Raw genomic sequence first — 15,796 nt, forward strand, 5'->3', positions numbered from 1 at the left:
AGAACCCTCACCAAAGACACTCAACCCTAAAATTACCTCCCTTGACTTCTCATGTTTCTCTCTCTCTCTCTTGACGCTCTACACAAAACATGAAGAATGAAGCCTTATATAGTGCACAAATCCTGTCAAATTTGCGCCCCGATTTACACATATCATGCCACGATTTCACGTTAGTACACAGTACAATATTAACATTATGTAGAAATCGTGTCACGATTTTATCCCTCCAGACTACGATTTTTGTCGAGCCAAACCTTCAAAACTTTAATCAAATCATACCACGATTTCTCCATATCGAGACACGATTATTGCCAAACTTCAATCATCAATTTTGTGTCAATTCTCAACATTAGCGAATAAAAAAAGTACAATACTATTTTCTAGGGGGAAAAAGTTAAATATTATCTATAAAAAAAAAAAAAAAAAAAAGAGTACAATATTCAAAGTATCATAGTTTTCCTTAATATAATGGATATTGTTAATTTACACTCACCGAAAAACATTATAAATCGTAAATTAGCAAGTATACACTTGGAAATATATAATGTTTGAGATTAACGGAAACGAAGAACTTCTATGACTATAAGTGGCTCGTAATCCAACTAGAGATATTTTCTATTTTCATTTCTTAAAATTTGTATCACTCTTGCTTGTTAACAAAGAAAAATTAGACTCTTGTAGTGAACAATTGACTTGCATTTCTAGAAACTATGGAAATATCAAAAGAATATATTGTCATTATTTTTTGAAATACACCATTTCTAACTCACATTTTATCTTATCTTTATCACAATGACTCACTTTAAAAGTACCTCATCTTCTTATTAATAAGTTCAAATAAACACATATTCTAAAAAGTGAAAACAAAAATGTTTTGGACAAGTAAACATGACCTAGATTTTGCTAAGAAATTTAGTGCAATTCACAATAAATACACCATTTCACTTAACATGCTACTAACTTGTAACTTGTAACTTGTAACATGACCTTGACCAAGATTCCATTTCTAGTCTTTTATCTCCTAAAGCTTCTTCAATCCTTAAGTTCATGAACCCCCAAGTTTATAAGCAATTATTATGAGTCATATAGATCAACCTAGCATTATAGACACTGTAGAAGTTTTGGAAACTATTGGATTTTGGGGCCAAGGGATCATGTATTGGTTCCCAAAATCTTATCTTGGAATTCATAGGAGACAGTTTTCTTAAATGCATGGTACGTGGAAATTTGTATGGCTTTCGATTTTATGCAGCCAGATAACTGTTTTGTTGGATGAAATGTCTTTATCAAATGTAAATCTCAGCCATATGCTCACCATAGCCACATGATCCATTTCTTTCTGCTAATGTCGGTATATTTTTATTTTGGACCACTCCCTTTTTATAATTTGTACTTTGCGGTTCTTTTGGTGGGACATTCACCTTTTTTTTTCATTATTTTACCCTCAACCATTTAACTGCTAAATTATTAAAAATTTGAACAATACTTTTTTTTAGGGGATTAGAGTTATACATTTTTCTTTCCCACGTCAAAGGATTCTCCAACATCTTAATGCACATACTAAAGTTACAAGTTTGCGTTATCAAGCTCAGCTAGAGCAATACCTTTATAAATACACTAATTTTCAAGAATATAAATAACTTGTTTATCCCAACAAAAAAAAAAACCTGCTTAAGAAATAGAATGATCAAAATATTATAATTGTCGGTTTGTGTCTTGCTATCTCTCTAAGTTGATAATTTTTTAAAAAGCTATAAGTCATATAAATCAATAATTTCGAACGGAAGATGATTGGAACAGTTGAGACAAGATAATTTATGAACACTGGAAGCTTCACATTCTATAATAATTCATATGGACGCATTATTCATAAATATATAATCAATTAAAAAATCTGTAACAAAAATAAATAAATTAAAGATTCAAATAATACTCTTAATACTTCAAGTATTTATAACTAGTGTAGTTTTTGATTATGTAACTAACAACCAATTAAAACTGGTTAAACGGCCAAAGTAAAAAAAAATTGATTAAACTAGTATTTATAAATTCAATTCCTAACACTATACAAATCCAAGAATATATTCAACGTGGATTTCGGTAATTAAGGCAATGTAGAATATACTCTCAAATTGGAATGACGTTTATCAATTGGAGGTAGATTGGTTTTATTAAATCATGGTGTTAAGTAGCATACCACTTTTATTCAGTGTCTTAAAAAAAAATGTGCATGGTTGGAGATTACTTCAAGACATATTAGCAACCTAGGTGGAACTATGGCGAAGAGGTGTTGTTATTCATTACGTGCACCAACAATGTTGTGTGCTATGCTTTAACAAACTTGAAATTGCATGTCAATTGTTCTCAAATTGTACGAATACAATTAGAGATGTTAATGAGTATCCATGGATCCATCCCCGCCCGATGGATAAAATAAACCTCTTTTAAACTAGTTATCAAAATATTCGGTTAAAACGTAAATATGATGGCACTTTGAAAATGAAGTTTAAAACACTCTAGATTTTAGCTATTCTTGTATGTTTTTCACATCTCTATGTTTTATCCTTTTAGTTTTTTTTTTCATATTGAGAACTACACGAGTTCAACGTGTATGTTTTTATGTTAAATGTGTTCGCATATTAATTAATATAATTACTGATTTATGCATGTACGTTTTTGTTGTTGATGTTTATGTGCTCACATGTTTAAATGTATATAATACTTCTACATTTATGTGTTTAACGAGTGGAAATATTAGAAATGAAAATATGTTTTTTTTTTTGGAAGGAGAAATGAAAATATGTTAGTAACAGATATTAGGTGGCTTAGGGAAGTATGTCATTTACACAATGGAATATTAGTTTCATGACTTAAATATGTAAAACGCTTATGTAATTATTAATCCTTTCAAACAAACTTTGCGATTACTAATCAATTTTAATTTAGTCCCCTGATCCCATTATTTTGTTGTTGTGACGCGTTTTTGCTTACATGTCCATGGTAAATATGACATAAGGTTGCTGAGTCAGATTAAATTTGATTGTGAAGACAAAAATACCCTTCATTGTTTCAAGCAAACGAGAAAGGACCAATAAACCCTCATCTTCAACTCTAACTTTTTCTTCGTTTTCTCCTAAGCTGAAAACACTGATCAGAATCAGATAGAGTTCTACTTCTGAAGTGATGTATATAACTAGATGCAGCGGATAAAACAGAGAGAGAGAGAGAGAGAGAGAGAGAGAGAAGAAAGACACAAAGCAATTTATACAGGTTTCTTCCACAAACCGGAAGTCAGTCATGTCCCCTTGCACTTCCAAGGAGAGTTCACTATGTAATATCTGATTACAATTGCTCACTGCTAAAACTAGCAAGAGACTTCAAATTGCTCAAGCACAACTGCAAGAGACTTCTTATGCTCCTAAACACAATCAAGAGACTTCTGATGTTCAAGCACAACTGCGAGAGACTTCTTAATTCAAACAGAATTACAAGAAAAATGTTTGAGCTTGAACACTTGATATACAATCAGTGTGTTCACAATACAAATTATATACAGACTCTAGAATTTCTAAGATATGAAAGTTGATAAGAAATTCTAAGTGAACTTTTGAATGCAGAACAATTTCAGCAGAGTTTTGGCACTTGTAATTCATTTTATTATTCTGTATAAAACTCTAAGTCTTCACTCCTTTATATAGATGTGTGAAAAAGACGTTGTGAATTTCCAGCAAATCAAAATAGAGTCGTTTGAAGCTTTGATCAATCACCAATGATCTTTTGCCTGATATGGTTATTGTCCTATGAATGATCAATTTCAAATGCATTTCCATTGTGAAGGAACATCTTTGCAGACAAAGCTGTTTTTCTTGTCTTGTAGTAGAGACAAAAACATAGTAGTGGAGGTAGTGGTTGTACACTTCATACAATTGCACTTTGACAACGCTCTTTGAAGAACAAACATCCAATGCCTTCAAATTCTTTCAAACTAGTTGTTGCTTCACTTTTCCAGTCTTCTGCAATGCTTAGACGAGATTAAATCCATTGAACAACCTTTGAAGCTTTATGTTGCATCTCCTGATGAACTGTAGCTTCTGATGAACTTGCTTCTAATGACGTCACTACTTCAGGAGCACTATGTCTTCAGAAGCAGTTTTCTTCATATGCTTTAAGCTTCCTTTTTGTTGATTTCTTTACTCTCTATTGTTCTTCCAAGACCTTTTTAAAATGTCAAATTTTGTCTATGGTCCTATACACTTGAACAAATATTAGCATATGTCATTTGCTTTCGTTTAGTAGCATATGCTATTTGTAATTTGGGTGCAATCGTTAATTCATTATCCCTGGTACTCTTTATAAATCAATTTTCTTCGAGTTCTTAAAAAAAAAAAAAAAAAAAAAGGGTTACTGTAACACCCTGGATTTTAATCCAAGACATTACTAAAAAAATAATAATAAACTTCAAGAATTATTTTAAATTACAATTTAAGAAAAACCCAAGTTTATTTCCCCGCGAGCGTACAAGTTAAACATCATTCTTGCTTCAAATCTTCAAATTCATACCTAAAATGTTGGTTGTAAGGGGTCGGTATTCCTAAACCACAAAAATACAATCATATAGACATAAAACCTAAAATGTTGGTTGTAAGGGGTCAGTATTCCTAAACCACAAAAATACAATCATATAGACATAAAGACACAAGATAAGAAAAACAATATGAAGATGAGAAAATACTGATCAGAAGCAGATATAGTTCTACTTCTAAAGTGTTATCTGATTACAACTACTCACTGCTAAACTTAGCAAGAGACTTCAAATGCTCAAACACAACTGCAAGAGACTTCCTATGCTCCTAAACACAATCAAGAGACTTCTAATGCTCAAGCACAACTTCAAGAGACTTCTAATTCAAACAGAATTACACATAAAAATGTTTGAGGTTGAACACTTGATATACAATTAGTGGTGTTCACAATACAAATCAGATACAAACTCTTAAGACTCTAGAATTTCTAAGATATGAACTTTGATAAGAAATTCTAAGCGAACTTTTGAATGCAGAACAATTTCAACGGAGTTTTGACACTTTGTAAATTGTTGTTGAGTCCTTGCCATTCTCTAAGTCTTCACTCCGTTATATAGAGGTGTGAAAGAGACGTTGTGAATTGCCAACACATCAAAATATAGTTGTTTGAAGCTTTGATCAATCATCAATGATCTTTTGCCTGATATGGTTATTGTCCTCCAAAGGATCAATTTCAAATCCATTCCAATTGAGAGGGAACATCGTTGCAGGTAAAGCTGTTTTTCTTGTCTTGTAGCAGAGACAAAAACAGAGTAGTCGAGGTAGTGGTTGTACACTTCGTACAATTGTACTTTGTCAACGCTCTTTGACGAACAAGCATTCAATGCCTTCAAATCATTTCAAAATAGTTGCTTAACTCTTCCAGTCTTCTACAATGATTAGACGAGATTAAATCCATTGAACAACCTTTGAAGCCTTAAGTCTTGCATCTCCTAATGAACTTTAGCTTCTAGTGATTGTTGCTTCTGATGAGATGCTTCTGATGAACTTGCTTCTGATGACGTCATCACTTCAGGAGCACTTTTGTCTTCAGGAGCGCTTCTCTTCAGATGCTACAAACTTCCTTTTTGATGATTCATTTGCTCTCTTTTGTTCTTCCAGAACCTTTTTAAGATGTCAAATTTTTGTCTATTGTCTTGTACACTTGAACAAATATTAGCATATCCAATTGACAATTTTTAATACCTTGTTATCATCAAAACTTTTAAAGGATAATGTTAAACACATTTTGTTCCAACACAATAAAGCACTCACCACATAAAAGTGAAAATCTCAATACAAATAACAGAAACTAAAATACTAACTTTATGCAAATGATGCATGAGATGCAACTAGACCATGATCAGGATAGCGCCCCAATTGGCATAGTAATATAATCGCCTCATTTGACACCTAAAGACAAATCGCCCCATTTGACACCTAAAGACAAATCGCCCCATTTGGCATAATAAGAAATCGCCCCAATTGGCACACTGATAATCGCCCAATTGGCACAGTCTTAATCGCCTCATTTGGCACAGTGCTAATCGCCTCATTTGGCACCTATGATACAACTATATGCCATGTTATGCATGATGTATAATCTTTTAAAATCATCATCACTTTCACAAACTTCAATCAAAATTAAAACTTTCTTTTAAAACCTTCATCAAATCATCTTTTATTTAAGAGTTGTGTTATTTGAATATTCAATTATATGACAACTTTTGATACAACCAAAATTTTATTTAGAAAATAAGGTATTGACACAAAAACCAAAGCAATCAAGTGAGAAAGTAAAAACATAATGTGAGTATAAGGCAAAAGTTATCAAAAAATAGTTGTTCATATATCATTTCTCTTTCTTTAACCCAAGGAACTCAAACAGAATGCCATGCTATCCCACAAAAGATAATACTATTCCACCACACATGAAATGCAATAAAAATTAATATATATATTTCATTTTTTTTATCTATATTCAAGTTTCCTCCTCTTATTAATTAGGAGGAGGGTTTTACGTTCAACTTACCTTATGAGATTATGAATATATAATTCTACGGAATACCGCCCTTACCTTGAGAGCTCTTCTTCCTAGCCGAACTCTAGAACCCACGAGGTACTCACAAGGAAAAGGAGGACAAGCTTCAAAGAAAATAATCCATAGACTTAGAAATTGGAGTATGAAAATAATTAAGAAAAGAAAGACATTAGGGTACCTTAGAACTTGTACAAATTGTAAGAAGTGGACATAGGGAGGCTCGATAGACTTAAAGGAATCAATTTGAAAGAAAACTGTGATGATCATGACTTTAGATGTATTTAAAATGGCAAGGATGAAGAAAGTCACGCATGGCTCACTCAAGTAAAATAAATTGGACATGAAGGTGATGATTAATTAGGATATTATGATATAGAAATGTATGACCTCATAAGGATATTTTGGAGAGAATGTGTATTTTGTGGGTTATGGAAAAGAAGGGTTCGCATGTTTGTTTTCATGGCCCACTAAAGGTGAATGATTAATCGACTCATGCGTAGAGGTATGCGCACAGACCAAACATTGTTCCCCTGGAATCGAATCCGGTAATTCCCGATACGTCCTTGGAATGAGCTCCTTAACAAAATATGATTTTAGATTAGCAAAGAATGAATTTGTAGTCTTTAAGGGTCATCATGATGATTGAATGACAATAATTTATGGAAGTTGGAAGAATTGATAGTGGTCGTGGGTGTTTGACTAAGAAAAGTAAATTCATGCAGAGAAATATATCTGAGATGGCTGGTATAACTTGTGTGGTTTAAATAACAAAACCGATGCAATGAAATTAGATAGGAATGTGACTCAAACTGATTGTGAGAGGATTGGCATAGGTGAATAACGTGGCTAGTTTTTAGGAACCAAAATAACACATAATGAAGGGGAGAATTTGACTATTGGCTCCACAATTTTAGGCAACAAAGTGGGATATAGAGAAGAAGAAATCTGCACGTTGACTGCTAGTGCCTCTCAAACTAAGATCACACCAGCATTATACCCACGACAACAGAACATAGGTTGTTATCTAATATTTCTCCCAAGCAAGGCCACTAAACCAAGTAATTAGGCAATTAGGCAACAAAAACGTGTAGCATTATTATGACTATGTCAAAATAGAAAACTAATTGCTAATTTAATAATTAACTTTAAAATAAATTACAAATAAAAATACATCATTAAGTGATTAGAATTAGAATAAAATAAATTATGTAGAGAATGATTATATTTTTTTTTTGTCACACCAAATAGATTAATAAAAATAAAATAGATGAATAAAACAACTAAATGATAGGTCAAAAAAATATTAAAAAGAAAAACATATATAAAATATTGGGGTGTTACGGTTACCTTAAAGAAAAAAGGATGACAATGAACATTGTAAAGAAATCAGAGAATTTTTTTTGTAAATAATACAAATAGAAGAAAGAATACATTATTTCTAAAATTAAATTTTTGATCATTTGATCAAGCATGTGAACATCTAATGAATTGATGAGGGACGTCGGATTAAAGTTGGATTAATGGTTAGGATTTAGTGTCAAATTTAATTTGACACATTGGTGTCATTTGATCATATCCCTATATATATATATATATATATATATATATATGAGAATTGAGAATTAGGGTTGATAAATCTGTAGAGATGTAAAGCAAACTGATCTCAGTGAAAAGAAGAAGACAACGACGTGATCTAGCTCTCAACATCATCCTATGAGGATTACTAACAACAACAACATCATCCTCTACGAATTCATACCTATATTCAAGAACATAAAGATCTCGACACATTTCAAAATAACATTCAACAACACCATACATAATTGACGTCAATCCAGATTCAATTTCGTCTTCTAATGAAAATTAATTATTTTATAATTAATAATGAAAATAATATTATGAAAATGATAAAATGGTTTAAATGAAAGGTAAAAAATAAAGAAAAAAGGCATCCTAAAACTATTTATTATCTTTATATGTGTGTTTCGGGGGGTGGGTAGAAACTTACGTAAGTATATATTGTTAAATTACTAAACTAAAAATAGCATTTAACATGGCCCATTAGCTCAGTTGGTTAGAGCGTTGTGCTAATAACGCAAAGGTCGCAGGTTCGAAACCTGCATGGGCCATTTATTTTTTATCCTTTTTTAATAATAATAGTTTCTTCCTTACACAACCTTTTTTTTTTTTTTAAAAAAAAAAAATTGAACTAAATCTTGAAAAATATATTATTGACTTTTTTGAAATATTTGTAATGAGCTAAATCCTTAAAAAATATTTGAGTCCCTAATTATTTTAATAGTTTGTAGTCAAGTCCCTAAATTAAGGGACTCGGTTAAGAAAAAGCATTTTTTAAGGAAAAATAAATTACACCTAGAAACCTAATTATAAATTATTTAAAAATTTATGAGCAACTAACTTAAAATTATTTAAAAGTTCAAGAACAAAATTTAAAACATTTTAGCCGTGTAGTCGAATTAATATTATTGACAAGTTTATAACTACATTGTAAAATATTTTACTACAAAACACATTTGGGGTTGGCCTAGTGGTTGACTTGGGATCTTAGAGTTTGCTCCTACAGAGGTCTCAGGTTTGATTCCCTCTGATGCCAATTTCGCTGGGCTAAGTTCATACAAAGTTTGCTCTGACTTTAAACGGGGCCCCTACAAGGGGGCGGTAGGATTGATCCCATCGGATTAGTCGATTCTAAGATCGGATACTGAGTTTTCAAAAAAAAAAAAACTACAAAACTCTATATAATTCAATAATCTCCAAATTAAACATTTAAAATTATTTTGATATATCAATAAAGTCTCATAGTCATATGCTATGGAAATCAAGGTTAAAGACGGGTAATTTATAAACATCACATTCATCAATCAATTGAGGCATATTTTAATTAACGACAAAATCATGAGGGCTAACACAATCTAAAACAGGAAATACAACGAAAAACGGTGCAACAAATTTGAGGTTGATGTCGTCCGTTGAAATCGAGGGCGTTTGTTCTGATACACAAAAATGTCTCACATTCTTTAAAAATATTGAGACTAAAGGATAGTTAATAAGCACTTATACTCCTTAATTCACTTAAACATCTAAGTTAAGGATAAAACTGTAAAAACTTACACAAAACGTAGTGCAACAAACAATATATAAAAAAAAAAAATTGTGTCGCAGATTTGAGGATGTATCAAATCTATTTTTTTTTTTTTTTAAGAAGTTAAACTAGATCAAATCTAATTTATGTATTCAATCAATGATATATCTCTTTAAAAACTATGTATAGAAACTTACTTAATATAAATTGTTAAATATAGGATTAATTATTGTTAAATATTGATTAAAAATTTTAGCCTTGTAACAAAAAAAAAAGGATTAATTACTCTTAAAGTCCTTGTATTATTAATGAATTTTAAATTAATTACTGAAATAACCAAATTAATTAACAAAATGGCCCATTAGCTCAGTTGGTTAGAGTGTTGTGCTAATAACGCGAAGGTCGCAGGTTTGAGACCTGCATGGGCCATTTATTTTTAATTTAGTTAATAATATAATTAAATTAAACAAATTCAAAATTAAGGTATGGAATAAGACCTTCTTTTTTAAAAAAACATTCGTGTCCTTTTTTTTAATAGTTTCTAATAAGTCCCTTAACTTATGAACTCAATTATAAAAAAAAAAAAAAGTTAATAGGTCTTTACCCCCTGTAATATAGGGCACTTTTTGTTTGCCCTCTGTAAATTTTTTTTTTTAGATTCCGTCCTTGTAAAATGAAGATTCTTCACGATTGCTCCCTAAGCCCATTGACTCAGCAGAATCTTTGATGTGGCACCTACATAGTTTTTTCTTTTTATTTTTCATTTTTTTTTGCTTGCCACGCGTGAAAAACAATTTACACATCATTAATAATTAAAAAAATATGAAAATTAATTTTCAAAAATTATAAAAAACAAATTAATTAGGATTTTTTTTTTAAATTTAGAAAAAAAATTATAAAAAAATCTCAAATTTAATATATTTCGAATTTTTCAAAAATTTATAAAATAATTACGAAAAAGATTCTAAAATTTCCAAATATAAATTAAAAAAACATCGAAAATTATAATATTATCTAAAAAAAATTATTTTGAAAATTAAGTTTCAGAATTTTTTTTTAACTATTCCTAATTTCGTAAAAAAATTTCATAAAAATTCAGGAATAAAACTCTCGAAAAAAATCTGAAATCTTTTCTAAATTTAATTTTTTTGAAAAAAAAACTGAAATTAAGATTTTGATTTGAATTAAAAAAAATTATATTCAGAATTTAAAAAATCTTCAAAATTTCGTAAAATTTGAATTCCAGAACAATATTTCAAGATTAAATAGTTGGAATTTAAAAACATTTATATCCAGATTTTTAAAAATTAAAATATTTTCCAGAATTTTCATAAAATTAAAAAAACTTCGAAAAAAATCTGAATGTTTTTTAATTTCGAAAAAGATAAGACAATTTTCTATTTCGGAAAAAAATCTAAATGTTTTTTAATTTTTGGAAAAAAAATCTAATTTTTTTTCGATTTAAAAAAATTGTTTGAATTTTTTCAGATTTTTTAAAATTTTGAAAATTAATTTTTAGATTTTTAAAAATATGATTTTCGTTTTTTTAAATTTTATTTTATATTTTAATTTTTTTAAATAAAAATGACGTGTAAACTATTTTTTACGCGTGGCAAGCAAAAAAAAATTAAAAATAAAAAGAAAAAACCATGTAGGTGCCTCATCAAAGATTCTGCTGAGTTAATGGGCTTAGGGGACAATCGTGAAGAATCTTCATTTTACAAGGACGGAATCTTAGAAAAAAAAATTTACAGGGGCAAAACCAAAAGTACCCTATATTATAGGGGAATAAAGACTTATTAACCCAAAAAAAAAAAAACCCAAGCTTAGAGACCTAATTATAAATTATCTAAAAGTTTACGAGGAACCTAACTTAAAACTATTAAAAGTTCGAGAATAGAATTTAAAACATTTTATCAGCGAATCGAATTAATATTATTGACAAGTTCAGAACCTCTATTACAAAATATTTTACTTCAAATATCTATTTAAAAATCTCTAAATAATTCAAAAATATCCCAAGTTTGAAATTATTTTGATTGATCAACAAAGTCTTACATTATATAGAAATCAACGTTAAAGGTAGGTAATTTTAAACATCACACTCATCAAGCTTTTGAGACACCTTTTAACTTACGATAAAATTGCGAGGAGTAACATAAAATTTAGAGTAAATTACACTCCTCTCCTCTCAAAGATCTTTGAATTACATTCCATTCCCCTCTTATGTTAAAATATACACTCCTCTCCCTTAAAAAGTAAGATTTATACTCCCCCCTCCCCTATAAGATGCTTGAATTACAACCCCCTCCCTTAATAATTAAATATGAACAACACTTTAATCTATTTTAACATAAATAAATATTTTTTAATATATATTAATTTTGAATCACCATTTAAAAAATATAAATTCGTTTCTTTATAATCTAAATGTCAATGACAATTAAATTTAAATATTTTGTAATTAATTTTATAATTTAGAGTACAAAATTCGCTTTTAAATAACCATACTTAATCGACTTTAGTAATTTTTCACATATTTTAATTTTATTTTGGGTTGTTTCATATTTTATAATAGGGTTTAAAACTATATATTAATGAAATTGTGAATAAAAAATAGAGAAAGATATGTATTCAAAATTTGATTATATTAAAATGAATCCGCAATGCTATTTTTCTTTAAAGTGTGCTAGATTATTAGATTACTTTTAATAATATTTTTTCTTACCAAAAAAAAGATTATTAGAAGAAAAAAATTATTGAGGGACTAAAGCTTAGATTTTAACTTAAGAGGGGAGGAGAATGTAATTGAAGCTTCTCTCAAGGGAGGGGAGTTAAATATTTTCTAACATATTTTAAATAAGAGCGGAGGAGAATGTATATTTTAACATAAGAAGAAAGGGGAGTGTAATTCAACATCTTCAAAGGAAGGGAAGTATAATTTACTCTAAAATTTAAAATGGACAATACAACGGAAAGTGGTGCAGTACACTTGAGGTTAGAACAGTGATATTGTTTGTAAAAATCGACGGCTCTAAGTCTAAGCCACACAAGAGGGCCAACAAACAGTTAGCCTTGAATAGGAGCTCATGTTCTAATAGTAAAAAATGTTACACATTGTTATAAATTATGAGACGGTGAGATAGTTTATAAACACTCATTCCACTCAATCCATTCAAACACACCTTATACCTAAGAACAAAATTTTAAGAACTTAGACAACATCATGAGCATTTGCTCCTAGAACATGAAGTTGAGAGTGAGGCACAACCACTTTTAATTTAAATGTGAATACGTCCACTTGTGTTCAAGAACATGCACCAAAAAACCATAAAAACAAAACCAAGACGTCCTCAAATTATAGGTCGGTGTCTATTTCTAGCAATCTCATCTTCAATTAGTGAGTGTCTATACAGTCCACCATGTTCCTTTTTGTGGGTCTCTCTCTCTGTCCTTAATCTTCTCCCCTAACCCCACTTTTTCTTACCATCCTCGTGTTATGTTTGTTCCTTTCGTACTCTTTTAACATGCAAATGTTTCATCTTCAATATACAATTAATTATTTCATCACTAAGCATAGGCCTCAAAAAAATATTAATTCATGTTATGGCTTTGTCTAATATCCACAAGTAAAATAGTATTTCATCATGTTATGGCTTTGAAAATAGTATTTCATCAATTTGTGAAAACCCCGAAGATAATTGTTTTTCGGATTTTTTTATTTATTTTCATAAAAAAGACTGAGTTTGAATTTCCATTTTAAATTGAAATGTCAGGATAATACAAATATAATTTTTTTTAAAGTATTGAATTGTTTGGAGAATATAATTATATTTTGGATTTTTTGAATTTGTGAAAAATCCAAAAATAAACAAGTTATGATTACACTTGTAACCTAGTTTCTTTGACTTATTATTAGAAAATACTCTTTTAAACATTCTCTCAAATATTGAATCTCTTATTAGATTAATCTTATATTTAAAAATAGATTTCACATAAAGGGTAGAAATTAATAGTCATTTTATCTAATGTAAGTGTATTTCTTTTAATAAAAATATAATAGAGTAGTTTTCTTCTTATTTTAAAGGATTCGTAGAAGTAGGTGTGGACTGGATAGAGGTCCCAGGTACATTTTTCATGCACTTTGGCAGCAACTATACTTCGGAGTATCAAAGAGGCTTGGCCTTTGGGTGCTGACCTACGACCTTTTATAATTGAGGAAGCCTTCATGAACATTATTTTTATACAAATATAACTTTATGAAAACTTTATTTTTTGAAAAAAAGTTAGATTAGTTGAAATCCTGAGGCTCGAGTTGGTACATGTCTCAAAGCTTAAAAAAAAGCTTATAGATATTATAGTACACATGCAAAAGAAGTCATACACATACGAAAGAAGTCATTAAATCGATATCAAAAGTTAAACACGCAATATTTTAAATGAATCAATTCATTATCGATCCAATCTTACAAGTGAATCAATTCATTATCAATCCAGTCAATATTCATTAACATTTCGTGAAAAAATTGTGTTTGATTATAATTTTAAAAATATCTGCGCGCATGAACTTTGAGATAGTATATTTTTTTCATCTTCGAGATAGTAATTTTACAAGTTTAAGTGTATGATTGGTTATGTTGTAAGAAAAATTGATTTTGAGTGAATTCTGTAAAATTTATTAGAATTAAAATTCAATTGAATGTAAAATGATTTATGTTTGTCAACATTCATTTAAAAGTGGGTTGACATAAATTTTTGTGTGTGTGTGTGTGTTTTTTTTTTTTGTAGAATCCTATAAATTTGTGTGTAAAACTCAATTATAGAATTAAAAAGTTACATTTCCGTGAGCTTAGCTCAGTTGGTAGGGATATTGCATATTATATGCAGGAGCCGGGGTTCGAACCCCGGAGACTCCACTTCTCCACAATTAAATTGTGTGAGCTCTAGCCACTAGGCTACTTGACAAAAAAAAAAAAATTAAAAAGTTACAAATATTCAAAATTAATTCTACTTGAGAATAACCAAGCACGTCATTGTCAATCTTACGACTTCAAAATCAATTTTGACCTATTTAAAAGTGGAAACAAACATACACTAAAATGAGTGTGGCATCTCATGCTTCGTACTTGCAGCAAAAATTGGGAATTACCAACAGTTGTCACTTTTGGTTGCAAGCGTTAAGAGTGATTTAACTAGTCTCGTGTAGGTAGTTCGATTGATGGACTATGAGATGTTAGTAGAGGATCCAATATTCGATCTCCAATAACTAACATTCTCTCATTCCCTTCTACCAATTTACTAACAACTCTCACCTATAAAAGAACAGTGGTCTAACTAGTCTCGCGTAGGTAGCTCGATTGATGTGTTATGAGACGTTGAAGTGGTCTAAATATGTTACATTATCATCACAAGATAACTTTCGATCAAAAAATGCATGTTAAAGGAGTTAGATGATAAAAAAAACATTGCATGTTATGCTGCAGTTTGATCTGGACTAGCCTCTAGCTTAGCCTTTTTTTTTCTTTTTATTGTTTATGAAGTATGTCACCTGCGGTGAAAGAATAAAGCTACATCTTGGAATTTTATTTGAACGTGTTGTCACATTCTTTCATATGCAAAAACAAACAAACATTTAATGGTCTCCATGTGCCAAACCTGTTAAATAAAAATTGGTGATAAATGTATTTAGAAAATCTAAGTTGAAAATAATCTATTGAATCCAAACAGACAAAGAAAGAGAAACAATGGTTTGATAATTGTGATATATTGATTATATGATATAAATAGAAAGAGAGAAAATGATATGTTAAATTAGTGTTGGATTTTGGATTCTACTCTTACTCTTTTCTTGCTCTTGTGGATTGGATGCCACAACACTAACATTACATGACCCTATATTTATAAGAGGGGTGATAGCTTTCATTCTTGAATATCACATAGTTGATTTTTTATTCATAGACAAATATATTTTTTTTAAAAATTATTTATTTATCTGAGATAAAACATAAAACCTCCAACACTTTAACATTTAGTTTAAACCAATGGAACTACTCAACCTCTTAATATCACATATAATTTGTATATGGAAAG

General features: G+C 29.7%; 2 non-coding genes across 2 annotated transcripts; both read left to right on the forward strand.

Moving 5' to 3' along the window:
• Positions 1–8,658: 8,658 nt before the first annotated feature.
• Positions 8,659–8,732, forward strand: TRNAI-AAU (transfer RNA isoleucine (anticodon AAU)). Its single transcript has one exon. It is a non-coding gene; the product is annotated as a tRNA-Ile (tRNA).
• A 1,329-nt stretch (positions 8,733–10,061) lies between these two features.
• TRNAI-AAU (transfer RNA isoleucine (anticodon AAU)) lies at positions 10,062–10,135 on the forward strand. Its single transcript has one exon. It is a non-coding gene; the product is annotated as a tRNA-Ile (tRNA).
• The last annotated feature ends 5,661 nt before the right edge of the window (positions 10,136–15,796 follow it).

This window comes from Medicago truncatula, chromosome 1 (genome assembly GCF_003473485.1).
Source record: "Medicago truncatula cultivar Jemalong A17 chromosome 1, MtrunA17r5.0-ANR, whole genome shotgun sequence".
NCBI classification, from domain to species: domain Eukaryota; kingdom Viridiplantae; phylum Streptophyta; class Magnoliopsida; order Fabales; family Fabaceae; genus Medicago; species Medicago truncatula.